The sequence below is a fragment of the Stegostoma tigrinum genome, chromosome 30, assembly GCF_030684315.1.
Source record: "Stegostoma tigrinum isolate sSteTig4 chromosome 30, sSteTig4.hap1, whole genome shotgun sequence".
Classification (NCBI taxonomy): domain Eukaryota; kingdom Metazoa; phylum Chordata; class Chondrichthyes; order Orectolobiformes; family Stegostomatidae; genus Stegostoma; species Stegostoma tigrinum.
In genome coordinates this window covers 41,983,922-42,001,844 of record NC_081383.1, presented here as the reverse complement: position 1 = coordinate 42,001,844, position 17,923 = coordinate 41,983,922, and positions in this window count along the sequence as shown.

Below are 17,923 nucleotides of genomic sequence, written 5' to 3'. Positions count from 1 at the left end.
GATACTAAACTGTAGCTATCACTGAGGATACTAAACACCTGTTACTGTCCAATGCCTGGAATGTTCAAGTTGAAACTGAAGGAAATAGTTAAATTTGTGGCTCAGTGTTTTATCACTTCTGGTACCCTTGAATCTCTTACCAATTCAGATTGCCAAGATAGACAGCATAACTGAGACCCTTCAAGGGTCTCGGCCTGAAACATCAGCCTTCCTGTTCCTGATGTGTTCATCCAGCTCTAAACCTTGTTATCTCAGTTTCCAGCATCTGCAGTTCCTACTATCTTGAACAAGCATAGTTATGCTTGTCTGGTTTTTGGGTGCACTCCCTTTCTCCCAAGGAATGGATCCAAAACTAGACAACGTTCCAGAATGGATTCACTAAATGGAAACTGAATGTTAATTGACCTGCCCTTAATTTGCCAACTCTACTTTGCCCTCCACTTCCCCACCGCCCCCCCCATGCCATCACATTGACTGCTGCCTTAACAGATGATTGATCTTGCCCTGTAGCTGCATGCCAACTCCAGTATAGTCTGCTCTCCAGTTTTCAGAACATCTCTTTTAATGTAGAAAGTTAGTCCAAAGCTAGTCTAAGGACTCCCTAACTCCTCTGCAGTCTAGGAGTAAATAATGTGATACATGAGTCATGCTGGACAAGTGCTCAGTATCCCCTTGTGGGGTTACATGGACCACGAGGCTACTGTCAGGCTGCCCTGTCCACCACTCCCACAAGTACCTTGTCTCTTGTCACTTAACTACATACCCTTCTTGCTTCTTCTGAACTTTGCCACTCACTACAGGGGGGTGTGCCAAATCAACTAACTGAAGCTTTGACCTTAATCATATCTCCCTCTGAGTCCCATTCTCTCAATGATTACCATTTCAGAATATTAAAAATGCAAGAGTTAGGCACTGCTCTTTCTAGACAAAGAATGTAATTCTTCTAATTGCACTGACTGTAACCACCCCCCTCTGTTAGAGGTTTGAATCCTTGCTATCGTTCATGGAATCACTCCCTACTATCCCAGCAGGTCCCTCGATTCCAAGCACCCTTGAAGAAAGGCAGGCCTTTGGTGCACTACACACTGAATTGAGTAGCTGTGCTGCACCCACCCCCTTGCATGTGGCTGACCATCAATCACATCAGCTTCCATCATGGAAGATAGCAGGATAATGGACCTGCTCAGTGTTAGACTAGATTCCCTACAGTGTGGAAACAGGCCTTTGGCCCAACAAGTCCACACTGCCCTTTTGGACCATCCCACCCAGACCTATCCCCATACAACCCCCACACCCCTGAACACTACAGCCAATCCACCTAGCCTGCACATCTTTTGGACTGTGGGAGGAAACTGGAGCACCCAGAGGAAACCCACACGGACAATGTGCAAACTGCACACAGTCACCCGAGGCTGGAATCGAACCCGGGTCCCTGGCGCTGAGCGCTGAGTGTCTGCAGTGCTAACCACTGAGCTGCCCTAACAGCAGTTTTATTGGGAGATGGGGTTGGTTCTAGCCAAGTCAGCCCAGGAACATCCTGAATCTCTAGATGTTTCAGTTTAATTCTAGATCATCAGGTTGGGTGTCCCTGTTTTGATCTGTCCTGGTTGTACTAACACACCAACCATTCCCTCTATCATGATACTTGATAAGATGCAGGCCCACCAGAGTGGGCAAGATATAATCTGGCAGCAGTTACCTTAAGATAAGCCTCATACCTCACACAGAGAAACTGTACTAGTATAGTTGGCAGCTGCTCTCAAATATTAAATGTTGAGATGGAATAGGGAAGTCAGTGTCGTGGGTCCTGACTCCAAAATCTCAACTTTCTTGCTCCTCTGCTGCCTGACCTGTGTTCCTTTCACTCTACACTAACTCTGACTGAAGTATCTGCAATTCTTGCTAAGTGAGAGCTTGTGACAATGATTGTGGGTTAGGTCTGCCAGAGTGACTGATGTCAAACAGCTTACCCTTTGACTGTAGCAGGCATTATGTTGTTGCTTTTCACCCAGCCCTTGCTTGTACATTTCAGAACATCACAGCTGCCATTTAAGTGTTTTTTTTTGCTTTATGGACAAAGCAGTCAGGATTATTTACTAGAAGAGTCTGCAAACAAATGTATGATTTTTGTTTTTAGTTGGGATCAGTGTTAACATTTTGCAGAACTGACCTTGCTCTTTTGTAGGCTTTTAAAAAAAAAACAAGTCAGCAGATAGCACCTTCATCCTCTGAAGAAAGGGTTGGGAATCTAAACATGGTAAGTAGCGTAGGCATTCTCTATGTTGTGACTCATAGAATTCTGACTGTTCCCAAACCATTAAACCCCCAGGTGAAGAGGGATAAACAGGTTTCCCTTAACTAGTTACCCCTTGGTTGAACATGACCATGTTTAATTTGAAGAAACCATTTCCTCATGGATACACTTCTTACCAAGAACCATTTCAAATTGCCAGGCTTTTTGGAGTGAAGTAATCTCATCAATTACAAAATGTGTGGAAAAAGGAGTAACAATTGCACATTCCAAAACATTTTCTTTTTAGTAACCAAACTAATGGGTTAGTCTGAACTGTTCAGAGAATGGATAATTGTGGTGCAGCTATTGCATTGGAAGTTACCAGTAATGTTGGCAGATGAATGGGTGGCTTCATTTATTTATTTTTAAAGCTGATTTGGTTGAGATGCTGTAGTTCTGACACCAGCTCCTTGCTGTGAACATTTAGTGTGCAGGGTGAGAGTCCTTTGTCCTACAGTGTTGTGATTCATAGTGCTTGGAGGATCTTGACCTGATATTTGACAAACTGAGGGACAGTTCTTGTTGAGTGTGTACACTAGACTGAGTAGGCCACTCAATTATTAGTAGCCTCTTGGTTGCTTGCTTGGCCAAATCTGCATTTTAGCAATCAGCAAGGGATGCTGGGTACAGTGCCTGGTGTGACGTTGCATTTTGCATGTTGGCTGAGGATTTTTTTTTTTTGAAAAATCAGTCCGAAGAGACATACCCCAACAACTGTCCTACTAAACAAAGGAGGACCTAGACAGCAAGGCTATGCAAACTAACAGCAGTGTGCCGTCTAAATGAGTGACTGTTCTGACCATTCGGAGCTCCACTTAATTTGAAACAAAGACTGAAGAAAACCACATTAAAGGTGTTTAAAATTAAGTTTCACCTGCAGACATTGCTGCTGGAACCAGCTGAGGCCTGTCGAGGAGGCCAACTGACCAGCCAGAGGGAGAGGCGGCGGGGGTGCGGAAAGCAGCTTTGCAGAGCCGGAGATAGCACCTACACAAAGCTACAAGAGACTTTTGGAAGTAGTGTAACCTTTTTAGGGGGCCAAATACTATTTCTAATATTATGTTTAGTGTTTAAAGGTTACTGTATCTTTGTTCTTAATAAAGTTGGGATTGTGGAGTGTTTCTATTGATTTGACTGTATGATGGGACACCTGGGCCTATTCATTCAGAACATTCTTGTTGGAGTTGTCACATCTCTCATTAGAACAACTAGAGCAGGTGATGGCCTAGTCGTACTATTGCTAGACTATTAATCCAGAAACCCAGCTGATTTTCTGGAGATAATGAAATGTGAGGCTGGATGAACACAGCATGCCCAGCAGCATCTCAGGAGCACAAAAGCTGATGTTTCGGGCCAAGACCCTTCATCAGCTCTCTCTGATGAAGGGTCTAGGCCTGAAACGTCAGCTTTTTGTGTTCCTGAGATGCTTCTGGGCCTGCTGTGTTCATCCACCACCCCATTTCATTATCTTGGATTCTCCAGCATCTGCCGTTTCCCATTATCATTGATTTTCTGGAGACCTGGGTTTGAATCCCACCATCGCAGATGGTGAAGTTTAAATGTTGAACAAAAGGCCTGGAATTAAGGAGTCTACTGATCACGCTGAGGTCATTAACAATTGTCAAGGGAAAAACCTAACTGGTTTCATAATCCCCTTCTAGGGAGGAAATCTGCTATCCTTACCTGGTCTGGCCGAGATGTGACTGCAGAACACTGCAATATGGTTGACTCTCAACTGCCCTCTGGAATGGCTTGCTTAGCTACTCAGATGTACAAATCACTACACAGACTCAAAGAAATGAAACTGATGGATCACCTGGTATGGAGCGAGGCAGTAGACAAGACCCTGCCAAGTCCTCCTAGCTATTATCTGGGTCTAGTGCCAAAGCTGGGAGAGCTGTCTCATTGACTAGTCAAGCAACAGGCTGACACAGCCATGTTCTCAGAATCCTACCTTACAGACAATGTCCCAGACACCATCATCCCTGGATATGTTCTGTCCCACAGGCAGGACACATCCAGCAGAGGGGACAGCAAGTGGAATACAGTCGCGAGGGTGTTACTTTAGGAGTTCTCAACATTGACTTTGGACTCCATGCAGTCTCATGGCTTCAAGTTAAACATGGGCAAGGAAACTTTCTGCTGATTACTACATACCATCCTCCCTCAGCTGATGGATGAGTACTCTTCCATGTTGATCAACACTGAGAGGAAGCAGTGCGGATGGCATGGGCACAAAATGTACTCTTGAGGGTGTGGGGTATTTCAATGTCAGGTCCTACAGGACATAGCTGCTAGACTGAGTCTGCAGCAGGTGGTGAGGGAATCAACAAGAGGGAAAAACATATTTGACCTCATCCTTGCCAATCTGTCAGCTACAGTTGCATCTGTCCAAGACAGTGTCGGTAAGACTGACCATCGCACAGTCCTTGTGGAGACAAAGTCCTGCCTTCACATTGAGAACAACCTCCATCGTGTTGTGTGGCCCTATCATCGTGCTAAATGGGACAGGCTTTGCACAGATTTAGCAGCTTGAGACTGGGCATCCGTTAGGCACTGTGGGCCATTAACAGCAGCAGAATTGTACTCCACCAGAACCTTTAACCTCATGGCCTGGCATATTCCCCACTCAGCCATTACCGTCAAGCCAGGTGATCAACTGGGTTCAATGGAGATTGCAGGAGGGCACGTCAGGAGCAGTACCAGGCACACCTGAAGATGAGGTATCAGCCTGGTGAAGCCACCAAACAGGACTACTTGCACACCAAGCAGCGAAAGCAAAAAGTGATACAGAGTTAAGCAATCCCACAACCAACAGATCAGATCTAAGCTCTGCGGTCCTGCCACACCCAGTTGTGAATGGTGGTAGACAAATAAACAATTCACTGGAGGAGGAGGCTCCACAAATATCCCCATCCTCAATGATGGAAGAGTCCAGCACATCAGTGCCAAAGATAAGGCTGAAGCATTTGCAGCAATCTTCAGCCAGAAGTGCCGAGTGGAATGTCCATCTTGGCCTCCTCCGGTGGTCCCCAGTGTTACACATACCAGTCTTCAGCCAATTCTATCCACTCCACGTGATATCAAGAAATGGTTGGAGATACTGGATACTGCAAAAGCTACCGGCCCTGACAACATTCTGGCAATAGCACCGAAAACTTGTGCTCCAAAACTGGCCGCTCCTCTCGCCAAACTGTTCCAGTAAAGTTACAACACTGGTGTCTACCTGACCATGTGGAAAATTGCCCAGGTATGTTTTACACAAAAAGCAGGACAAATCCACCCTGGCCAGTTACCGCCCCATCAGTCTTGTCTCGATTATCAGTAAAGTGATGGAAGGTGTCAGTAACAGTGCTATCAAGCAGCACCTGCTCAGCAATAACCTGCTCAGTGACACCCAGTTTGGGTTCTACCAGGGCCACTCAGCTCCTGACCCTATTATAGCCTTGGTTCAGACAAGGATAAAAGAGCTGAATTCCAGAGGGTGAGGTGACAGTGACAGCCCTTGATATCAAGGCTGCATTCGACTGAGTGAGGCATCAAGGAGCCCTAGCAAAACTGGAATCAATGGGTATCGGGGGCAAATGCTCCAGTGGTTGGAGTCATACCTGATGCATACAAAGATGGTTGTGAGAAGCTCAGCTCCAGGACATCTCTGCAGGAGTTCCTCAGGGTAGTGTCCTAGGCCCAGCCATCTTCAGCTGCTTCATCAATGACCTTTCCTCCATCATAAGGTCCGAAGTGAGGATGTTCGCCGATGATTGTGTAATGTGCAGCACTGTGCATAACGCCTCAGATACTCAAGCAGTCCATGTTCACATGCAACAAGATCTGGACAATATCCAGGCTTGGGCTGACAAGCGGCAAGTGACATTCACGCCACACAAATGCCAGGCTATAACCATCACCAATAAGGGACAATCTAACAACCGCCCCTTGACATTGAATGGTGTTACCATCACTGAATCCCCCACTATCATCACCTGGGGGGTTACCATTGACCAGAAACCCACCTGTACACACCACATTAGCAGAATGGTTTCAAGAGCAGGCCAGAAGCTGGGAATACTGTGGTGAGTAACTCACTTCCTGACTCCTCAAAGCCTCCCCACCATCTGCAAGGCACAAGCCAGGATTGTGATGGAATACTCCCCACTTGTCTGGATGACTGCAGCCCCAACAACACTCAAGAAGCTCGACACCATCAGGACAAAACAGGCCGCTTGATTGGCACCACATCCACAAGAATCCATTCCCCCCACCATCGATGCTCAGTGTCAGCACGATGCTCTATCTATAAGATGCTCTATCTATAAGATGCACTGCAGAAATTCACCAAAGATTCTCAGACAGCACCTTCCAAACCCATGATCACTTCCATCTCGAAGGACAAGGGCAGCAGATACATAGGAACACCACCACCTCCAAGTCACTCACAGTTCTGAGCTGGAAATACATTGCCATTCCTTCACTATCGCTGGATCAAAATCCTGGAATTCCTTCCCGAAAAGCATCGTGGGTCAACCCACAGCAGGGGGGACTGCAGCGGTTCAAGAAGGCTGCTCACCACAACCTTCGCAAGGGCAACTTGGGATGGGCGAGAAATGCTAGCCAGCCAGCCACACCCACATCCCACAAATGAATAGGAAAAAAATAAGTTTAGACAATGATAAGATAATGAAATGTGAGGCTGGATGAACACAGCAGGCCAAGCAGCATCTCAGGAGCACAAAAGCTGACGTTTCGGGCCGAGACCCTTCATCAGAGAGGGGGATGGGGAGAGGGAACTGAAATAAATAGGGAGAGAGGGGGAGGCGGACCGAAGATGGAGAGAAAAGAAGATAGGTGGAGAGAGTGTAGGTGGGGAGGTAGGGAGGGGGTAGGTCAGTCCAGGGAAGACGGACAGGTCAAGGAGGTGGGATGAGGTTAGTAGGTAGATGGGGGTGCGGCTTGGGGTGGGAGGAAGGGATGGGTGAGAGGAAGAAACGGTTAGGGTGGCAGAGACAGGTTGGACTGGTTTTGGGATGCAGTGGGTGGGAGGGAAGAGCTGGGCTGGTTGTGTGGTGCAGTGGGGGGAGGGGACGAACTGGGCTGGTTTAGGGATGCAGTAGGGGAAGGGGAGATTTTGAAACTGGTGAAGTCCACATTGATACCATCAGGCTGCAGGGTTCCCAGGCGGAATATGAGTTGCTGTTCCTGCAACCTTCGGGTGGCATCATTGTGGCACTGCAGGAGGCCCATGACGGACATGTCATCTAAAGAATGGGAGGGGGAGTGGAAATGGTTTGCGACTGGGAGGTGCAGTTGTTTGTTGCGAACTGAGCGGAGGTGTTCTGCAAAGCGGTCTCCAAGCCTCCGCTTGGTTTCCCCAATGTAGAGGAAGCCACACCGGGTACAGTGGATGCAGTATACCACATTGGCAGATGTGCAGGTGAACCTCTGCTTAATGTGGAATGTCATCTTGGGGCCTGGGATGGGGTGAGGGAGGAGGTGTGGGGGAAAGTGTAGCATTTCCTGCGGTTGCAGGGGAAGGTGCCGGGTGTGGTGGGGTTGGAGGGCAGTGTGGAGCGAACAAGGGAGTCACGGAGAGAGTGGTCTCTCTGGAAAGCAGACAGGGGTGGGGATGGAAAAATGTCTTGGGTGGTGGGGTCGGATTGTAAATGGTGGAATTGTCGGAGGATGATGCGTTGTATCCGGAGGTTGGTAGGGTGGTGTGTGAGAACGAGGGGGATCCTCTTTGGGCGGTTATGGTGGGGACGGGGTGTGAGGGATGTGTTGCGGGAAATACGGGAGACGCGGTCAAGGGCGTTCTCGATCACTGTAGGGGGGAAGTTGTGGTCCTTGAAGAACTTGGACATCTGGGATGTGCGGGAGTGGAATGTCTTATCGTGGGAGCAGATGCGGCGGAGGCAGAGGAATTGGGAATAGGGGATGGAATTTTTGCAGGATGTTGGGTGGGAGGAGGTGTTTTCTAGGTAGCTGTGGGAGTCGGTGGGCTTGAAATGGACATCAGTTACAAGCTGGTTGCCTGAGATGGAGACTGAGAGGTCCAGGAAGGTGAGGGATGTGCTGGAGATGGCCCAGGTGAACTGAAGGTTGGGGTGGAAGGTGTTGGTGAAGTGGATGAACTGTTCGAGCTCCTCTGGGGAGCAAGAGGTGGCGCCGATACAGTCATCAATGTACCGGAGGAAGAGGTGCTGTTTGGGGCCTCTGTAGGTGCGGAAGAGAGACTGTTCCACGTAACCTACAAAGACAATGATAAACTCAGTAACAAAATAAAACTCTGGATTCTGGAAATCTGAGACGAAACGATAAGTTTATCCCCCATAACCCTGCACAGTCTTCCTTATCTGGGAGCAAGTGCCAAAATCCGGACAGCAGTCTAGCAGACTAGTCAATCAAACATGTGCAAGGAAACCTGCTGATTACCATCGACTGTGCCCAACCTAAGGCTAATGAACCCATATTCTTCTATGTTCTACACCATTTGGGGGAAAATCAGTGATACTGGAAAAGGTATAGAATGTACTCCAGGCGACAAATACCAATGTCTCCCACAAAGAGTGGCTTGGCAGCAGCACTACTGATCGAATCCTAAAGGATGTCACTGCTAGACTGGGTTTGCAGCAGGTGGAGAGGGAAAGACATTGTTCAAGATGAGATTCTCTTCTCATGAGATTGCAGGAGCATTTTCTCCAGGGCAGAGACCAAGACAGCCCTGTAGATCACTCCCAGGAAAGAGGATGGTTGCAGTAAATCCATGTGATGGAGCTTACACCAAGATGAACTGTGGCAAAGCTTCATCTTACAATAACCGGCTGTTTCGGGACCACGCCGTGCAACTGGTTTTCAGATGAGCAGAAAAGTGGCATGCTTGTCAACACATAAAGAGAAGATACCGTTACTGTATGACAGCAACACCCACTACATGAGTTTGCAGGAATGGAAAAGTAGAAAATTTCAAGAGGAGTCCTCAATAGGTGTCCAAATACTTTTTTAAATAAGAGCTTCCTGGTGACTGGGTGCTCAGTAATACACAGTTTCCAATCAGCCATTTGGCTCCTGTCCTACATGGGCAGAGTCAGACCAATGGCCTGGAGGTTATGAAGGGTGTATGTTCACAGCTCTGGGGGAGAAACTTTAGCAATGTGAAGAATTAATGTCACCGATGCTTTTCTAAAATAAAGCTTGTTGTAAAACATAGGCTCAAATAGCAAATTAACAATTGCTAATCTGTGATCCTATGCTGAAACACTAATTGGCCTGTAACCTCCTTGACATTTGAATGAAATTTCCTCATTTGTGCACTAATTTCCCACTAAACCTCCTGGAATGATATTTCGTCATTAAGTGCAACTGACAATCAACCTGTCTGAGCAATTGTAACGCCTCACGTTCCTTCAGAGTGTGACTTCTTCCTGGTTTAAAACATGACTGTGTGTCTCTCTTGCTAACTAGGATCTGGCATTTTCTTCACCATTACCAATACCTTCCAGTTACTTATTTATACAGGATCCAAGTGGCCTGGTGTAATGAGAATGGCCACCTTCTGATCTAATTAGAAGACTATTTTCATTAGTGAGACTATCATCTATTGCATCTCTGTGACCATTAACACGTGAAATGATTTCATTTCCATCAGAGACTGGTAGGAGGACTTAGATCAGATTCTTCATGATCCTTAGTTACTCTGACCCCAAATCTTCATGCCAGCAGCAGGACCTGATCAGATGGAAGTTCATCATCATCCTTTGACCTTGTCTCAAAACATTACAAAGACTGAAATTCTCAATCAGCTTTCCCCGTCTCACCGTTTCCCTTTGTGTGATACAGGGAGACTGAGTTAGTGCTTTCAATTGTTCCATTACAGGTGAGATGTGAATTGGTGTGTGCATCTAGAATGAACTGTTGAGAATGACCAGCAGAAAGCTGTTGAGGTTACATTAGGTTATTAAACAGAGGGAGACAGAATTGTTAATCTGTAAATGATGGGGATAGGGAGGAAAGTGGAGTTGAGAACTCCGATTAGCCATAATCTCCATTCCACCATTCGACGGACCGGACAACCTATTTACACCATGAGATCTCATGATCTTCATGTTTAAGACACAAAATCTTAGAGGAAAGTGGATTTTTTGTGGATTGGTGTTACAAACTCAACAGTAACACCGTAATGCACAGAAAAATCAGGGATAAACTCCCAGATGAAAATTCAAAAGGTGAAATATCATCCTGAAGAGCAGAGCCCTGACTAGAATAATGAAACATGTTTCCAGTGCGAGCTAAAGTCATTCCAGACGATAAAATGAGCTGTGGAAACAATGAGATTAGGAAATTTGAACTTTCCAGCTAATAACTTGCTGACATATCCGTCTCAAACAAGGGGTGATCCATTCCTAAAACCATAACTAGGTAGAGAAGCAGGCGATTTGGCCCATCATATCTGTTGCACCATTTGTTCACCAAGGACCAGAGCATCCCCCCATCCTCCCGGAGCTTGAGTGAGGGCCTGCCTCCATCCGTTTGTCCCAGAGAGTGAGTGAGTCAGTCCATGCTCAGGCTCGAATGCAGCCTTGATGTGAACGACTGTCACTCTCACCTCGCCTCTGGAGTTCAGCTCTTTTGTCCATGTGTGAGCCAAGACTGTGATGTTTTCGGGAGCTGAGCGGGCCTGCTGGCAGTGCCGCATGGGGAACGTTAGCTCCGGACTAAAGGACACATTCTGAAGAGGGATCCTCCAACTGTACTTTGTTCCCTCACATTTATTTCCCTTTCGCTGCCCACAGGTAAAGTCTGAACCGATAGACCTGGTGTCACAAACCTGAATGAAATTTCCCATGATCTGAAATGTAAAGTTTAAAGAGCGGTTAGGGTTTGTCCGAATGAATGAAACACGGAAGGAATTAATTGTTCAATAAGCCGCGTGTTCAGAGGCTGTTTAGAGATTGCAATCAACTCGACAGAAAGAATCGATTTACTGGGAACTGCAGTAAAACCCCGTGGGGCACGAAGCGGCTAAACTGCGATTGGCTCCTCACCAATTGCTGGCTATAAAGCGGGCTGGTGCTCAGGGCCCTGCACAGGTTCTGGGAGCGCGATGGGATATTGGTTGTTGTGTTGGCTGGGCCTGTGGGCCGCTCTGCCCCTCCTGGCCTCTGTTGTGCGTGACCCGGAGCCGGCCTGGAGGCTGCCGTGTGGCCCGCCCGCTATCAGCAGCACTGACTGTATCAAGCGGGGCTGCTTCTTTGAGTCACCGAGCCTCAGTGGGCAGCCGTGTTTCTACAACCTGAGAGAGCGCCCGGGTAAGCAGCACCCACCTCCCGGATCCCGCAGCGAGCAAATGAGCCCGACACTGAAGCGATCAGCGGGGACTTTGTTCCTGTTTCCTTGCGCAACGGTGAAGGACTCTTTGTGGGGATTCAGTCGGAGGGAGGCACTCTCCTGTGCCTGAGAAAATAAAACAGCAACGTGACTGTCTCTAGTAGAGTCGGGGATGGTCCCGAGTGAAGTGGCTGGTTGGCTTGATGTTGGGATAATGGTGTGACGTCGTGTCACCGGACCCGCAACGTTAACTCTGGTTCTGTTTTAAACAGTTCCTGCCTGACCTGAGCTTTTCTAGCAACTTAGTTTTTGTTCTTGGTTTTCAGTTATTTTGTCTTTTAAATTTTGGCCAAATTGGATTGGTCCTCCAATCGAAGCAGGTGTTTGACAACAGAAGCTTAGCCTGGGGTTTGGACAGAAGTTGACTTGATAGAATTTGTGAAAGATTCACAAAACCCAGTAAATCTTGCTGTTCGTCACTTTGATGGAACACCTTTGGTGGGTTATTTTAGGTAACTCTGTTTCTCTCTTTTGTGGCACATGAGGAGTCATGCTGTTTGGGAGATGTCCTGAGTCCTTTGCTGAAGAATCACGTAATATCCATGTCGAGCCCAATAGATCCAGCTTCAGGATGGAAGCTGGTTTTTGGGTTAGATATATCTCATGGTCTGTAGCTTGCCTCCCTGCACCAAAGGAGGTGGGGATGGATTACAGTGAACTGTCCTCTGATTGAGGAGCTGAGGGAAGTCCTGGCAGCTCTGGGTCTGTTTATCCAACTTTTTTGACAGCAAATAAAATCTCTAGCTATTTGTAGATGCTTTGGTTTCCATGTCAGGGACTTCCTATGGTTGGCTGGCAGTGAAATAAAAACTTCTATCATCAGCCAGAAAACAATTTGCTTTAAACTTGCCTTGTGTTGGGGAAACCAATTGGAAGTGCTTGTCTTGCTGTAGGTGAGATGTTCTCACCTTGTACACTGGCTTGTTCCTTACTCCCTTAAACTGTGTTCTGGCAACACTCCTCTATCTTTGTTTGTGACTAAATGTTGCATCAATGAAACAAATGTGCTGTGGATCGTAGAATGTAAGGATGGTATCTGACTGTCCAGCAGTGAGAGTTCCACATTAGTGTGGTTCAAGTCTAACAGGCCAGCAGTGTGATGGTTGGGAAGGTGCAAATAGCATTGATATGAAGTGAGGTCCTCAGTCAAGGTTTGGAGAGGGCTGAAATAAACTAGCTAGTGTAGCTCTGAAGTAGGTGCAGACCAAAGATGGCAACACTTTGCCACAGAAAGTGGCATGCCATTTTAAATAATAGATGGCCAAGTCAACTGGATCTCTCCTTTCATCAAGGCATCAAATGGGGTATTGCTGGCTGTCAAGATTGAGGCTGTGGGGATTTTTCTGAAGTAACTCTCTGGTGGTGTTTCTGGTCTCTTCTTCAATAGAAGCTGCTGTAATTCTCTAATCAAAAATAGAGATGTGATTAGGTGTACAAAAGTGAGACTTCTCCCACTCCAGATAAGGATGGTTTGGTTGGGGGGGAATCAGCCTTCCTCAAGTTGTAGAAATAACTAACTTTTTTCACCATTGAAATGTTACTGATCAGGGATGTCTGGGCAGAATAACCAATCTTTGGAATGAATGGTCCTTCAAAGAAATGTAATTGCCAGCCTGATTTTGTGCTAGGCAGTGAGGCTGACAATGTAATTGTTCCATGTGTAGTTTGGCTGAATGGCCTCTGAAGGACTGGTGACTGATGCCCCACTGAACAGTTGAAGTTGGCTTGTCAAACTGGTATTTCAGTTTTGCTTTGAATTTTAGTTGTGATGGCACTGTCTGAGGATGGAAAACCAAACCTAGAATACAAAGGCAGGGAAAAGTGTGAATCTTGCAGTTATTCTACACTTTGCTGTGGGCCTGGTGATCAGGCACAAATCCCCTTTGCCATGTTGCTCTTGGGCACCACTTTGCCTCCCCTGACCCTTGCCACAGTCCTCCCTCTACCTCACCAATGCAGACACCACCAGGTACTGCACCAGCCTGAACTAGCCACTTCCATGAATCTGCTTCAGGCCCAGCTCTCCAAGGCAGCTGCTGTCAGATCCTGTTCCTGCCCAAATTCCCCTCCACTACCACCGCCATGCGTCTCTACTGGATGTAGATGCTGCCAGGAACCCCAACTCACCAGCTGGATTGGTATTTTGGGTGAAGTTGAATGTTGGACATAACTGTTTCTCCCTGCCCTCCCTTTCAATGTTCTCCCTGTTGCAGCCAGCAACACTGGAGTGGTGTGCTGTTGTACTGAAACACACTCTCATATTTTCCTTTATCTGTTTGTTTGGCTGTACTCCTCACGAGCTACTCCCTGTGAAGACCCTTTCAGCCAACAATGATTCTTCAAGCTGACTGTGGTTTTTGTCCATGTTTTTATCAAGCCCCATTCTGAGCATCTCTTCTCCAGTATTTGTGACAATGACACCAGGCAGGATTCTGCATTTAGTCTGGTCCCTGTTTTCATCCAACTTCAAACACATCCCACTTTGGCCTAAAAACTAGATGAAGGTTTGCTCATCGCACAGTTCACACTACACCACCCGGATCGATCAGTTACATGACTGAGGACTTGGTTTCAGTTCATGTATAATAGCTTTGCTAGCTGCAACTTTCTTCTCTTTGGAATGAATAGATCGAGAAAGAAGCGAAGCTGTTGCTCACGGCACCGTCCTCACTACAGACCTGACACAGTTGGGCTCAGCAGGTCTGTAGCTGGGTCATGAAGATTTCCCTCCATGCGCACAAATCCCAGTTTTTGGATGCAGAGACAAGTCAGGCCAGTGACCCTATTTTTCCCACCACACTGGTGATCCTCAATACGATTGCCGTTTTCTTTCCTTGCCCCTCGATGAGCATTTCTCCATAAGCTGCCTGTGGTTTGGAGCAATGATGGACAGGCTGATGTTGCTCAGTCAGTTCCAGACACTGGTACTGCATGTGGATTTTGTGGCTGTGGAGCTGACATTGTCAACACACCATGGTGTGAGACAATCTGCCTTGAAGGCTTTTTCTCCATTAGAACTTGAACAATTCAGACCAGATTCCCAGTAGCATAACTGTTAATTTTTGGGTCTTTGAATCTTGATCCTTCTGTCAATGACTGGAGGCCACAACCACGAATGTGAAACTGAACCTTTTTCTCTTTGCAGTGTGTACAGCAGATGGCCAGTTCATTGTAGCAATCAGCAGGAACCTGACCCGTCCTGCCCTCAACCTGTCATCTCTGTACGTGAATGATGGACAAGAAGCTGAGTGCAGGCCTAAGCTCATCACAGAGGAACTTGTAGCCTTCCGTTTCCCAATTACCTCTTGTGGCTCAACCCAGCGGGTGAGTATTGGGGGGTCTGGCATTCAGTCCCTTTTGAATGGGCCAGCTCACCATTAATCAGTGCCCTCCATTGCAGGAGGAGACTGGCAGCTTTGTGTATGAAACAGACATCTTGGGGAAGAGGATGGTTCAGACGGGGCCACAGGGCTCAATAACCAGGGACAGCCTCTTCAGGTGAGAGGGCAGTGGGCTTTCTTGGTGTTTACAGGGAAGAGTTAATGACTGAAATGCCACCACCTCTTTGTGTCTCTCAACAGCCTGCACATCCAGTGCAAGTACAAGGGGGAGCATGAGGCTGGCTTACAAATCAATGTCTCAGTTTACACACTGGCTCCACCACCAGCTGCTTCTGAAGATGGGATCCTGAGGCTGGAACTGCGAATAGCAAAAGGTAGTGCTGCCCTGGTAATAGAGCACTAGGAATGTGTTCCTTCAGGGAGTGACTGGCTTGTTCTCCTTGTTTCTGTTAGATGGCAACTACAGGCTGTGGTACAAGGACAGTGACTACCCCATTGAGAGGATCCTTCAGGAGTCGGTGTTTGTTGAGGTTCGTGTGAAGGATCGCACTGACCCAATGATTGTGCTGAGATTGCGTGACTGCTGGGCAACCCCTGTGCCAGCCCCTGACCATGAGGTGCAGTGGAGTCTCCTGGTGGATGGGTAAGGACTCTGAATGGAAAAGCCTGGCCTTGAAATGTGTGGATTTCAGGGTATTGTTCCAGAACAATATCAGTGAGATTTGTGGGCCTGGGCCAGAGCTGCAGTAAGTGTCAGCACTTTGAAACAAATGGCAGAGGGCCCATTCTCTTGGTTGGTTTGTGACTCATTACAATACATTAATAAACAGCTGCCCATCTTAATCACACCTGTTGTCAAACACTGTTCCCACTTCAAACCATTCTCTCGAGCAGCATTTCTTCAACATTCGCTCTGAAATCTCCTCATTCTGAAGATTAAATCAATCCACACTGCAAGGCCCCACTCCTTAAACCGTCTCTACCTGACGGTGAGATGATCTGTCATTCATTGCAGCAACATTGCTCCCCAAATGCTAGTTCCTCAATCGTGTGGAACTACAATGAAGGACTGTCAGCTTTCAGCGCAGTCTCAGGGTGAACAGACCAATCGGTTTTACTTGCCTCTGCCATCAGTTTGTGCAATATACTGGGACTTCAGAACAGTCTAAAAGCAGACGCATTGGACCTCAGGTTTAGGCTTGGAGAACAATTATTACCTGGCACCATTGACCTGACTTTTGCCTGGCCTTCCTCTTCCTTAACCATGTTAACTTCCTTAAGGTATCCTGCCTACCCCCACCCCATAGACTTTCAAAATTTGGTTTCAGTGATTGTTTCAAACACTTGAGCCAATATTTTTTGAATGAATTATTTCTTGGATGGTCTTAAACTAATGAGTAACTGACCACCTCCTGTTCCAGGTGCCCCTATGAGGGTGATGACTACCTGACTGTCCTGCACCCAGTAGATGCCTCTTCTGGCCTGCAGTTCCCAGCCCATCACAAGCGGTTTGAAGTGAAGACCTTTGTTTTCTTGGATGGAGTGTCTGAGCAGCCCCTCTCTGGACAGGTAACCAAATGCTCAGAATTAGGCTGCATTCATGAAATCTTCTTGCTGGCTCTGTACTACACCCCTGGTACAAGCTACAAAATGCTCACTCGAGTATAAATTCCTTCCTAGGTTTACCTGCACTGCAGTGCTGAGGTTTGCTCTCCCTCTGGTCGGGATGACTGTACAACCAGATGTGGTCCAAGTGAGTTCCTTGATGCTTTCTGCTGAGCTGAGATCCACCCCCGCTGTCCCTGATCTTCAATGTCCCCTACACCCAGTTAGCAAGGATACAGCATCCTGATTGTAGTCTCAACATGGATTCTAACAATCTGTCATGTCCCTCTTCCCCCAAATAGGATCACGCAGGAGTGCTCCCCTCCATGAGGGGACCTTGGTAAGTTCTCCTGGTCCTGTTGTATTCCTGTTGCAGGAGAACAGACAGTCTCAGCAGCTGCTGAATGAGAATGGTAAGTGATGCTTCTTCTCTGGTTCATGGAGCACCTTTCCAATGTCTCAACACCTTCTGTCTCCCAACAGGTGCTGCTGGATCTCCTGTTGTGATTGGAGTAGCCATTGGGTTTCTGGTGTTGCTGTTGGTGGTGATGGCTGCAGTGTACAGAATGAAGAAGCCAGCCCTGTCTGCCCAGTGTCACAAGATTGAACTGTAGCCCTCGAATACCAATAAACCAGACAGAAACCTGTCCCTGGTGTGTTTGAAACTCAACATCCCAGCATCCTCCAGAAGTGTGGTTGCATTGTGAGTCATCAACTTGAGGGACAGTAATTAATCATAAGACCAAATGGTGAGTGGCTTGGAGTTACTGAACTGCGGAGTTCCCAGCCCTGACCTGATGTTGAAACAACCTGTTCTGTGGTTGGCGAGTGGTGACATCCTAGAATCTTAGTTACTTTTAGGAACACTGAGCCTGTCAGAGGGCTATTACCCACTCGAGCACTTCTGTACTTTCCCTGTGGTCTCCAACCTGACAGTGAGCTTTGAATACTTCCCCTCTGGCCCCTTGACTACAAACTGTAAATGGGTAAGACCCACACTTGGGGCTTGTCTCTAGCCACTATTCCTTCTGGCAAATGATCACCTGTCAATACCACATTCTGTTACACTGCAGGGTGAGGCTGGCTGTCTTTTGGTAGTCCTAGACCAGAACATATTCCCTCTCTTTGGTATCACTGGCTTGTCAGCAATCTACACTAGCTAAATGCTTAACATCAACTGGCACCTTTCCATTTCATAACCATAGACTTGACCCACATACCTCCACACCAGATGTAACAGTAATGAGTCTGCAGCTTGCATTTGTTGGTTAATAGTGTTTGACCAGTGGTACTAATCGATCTG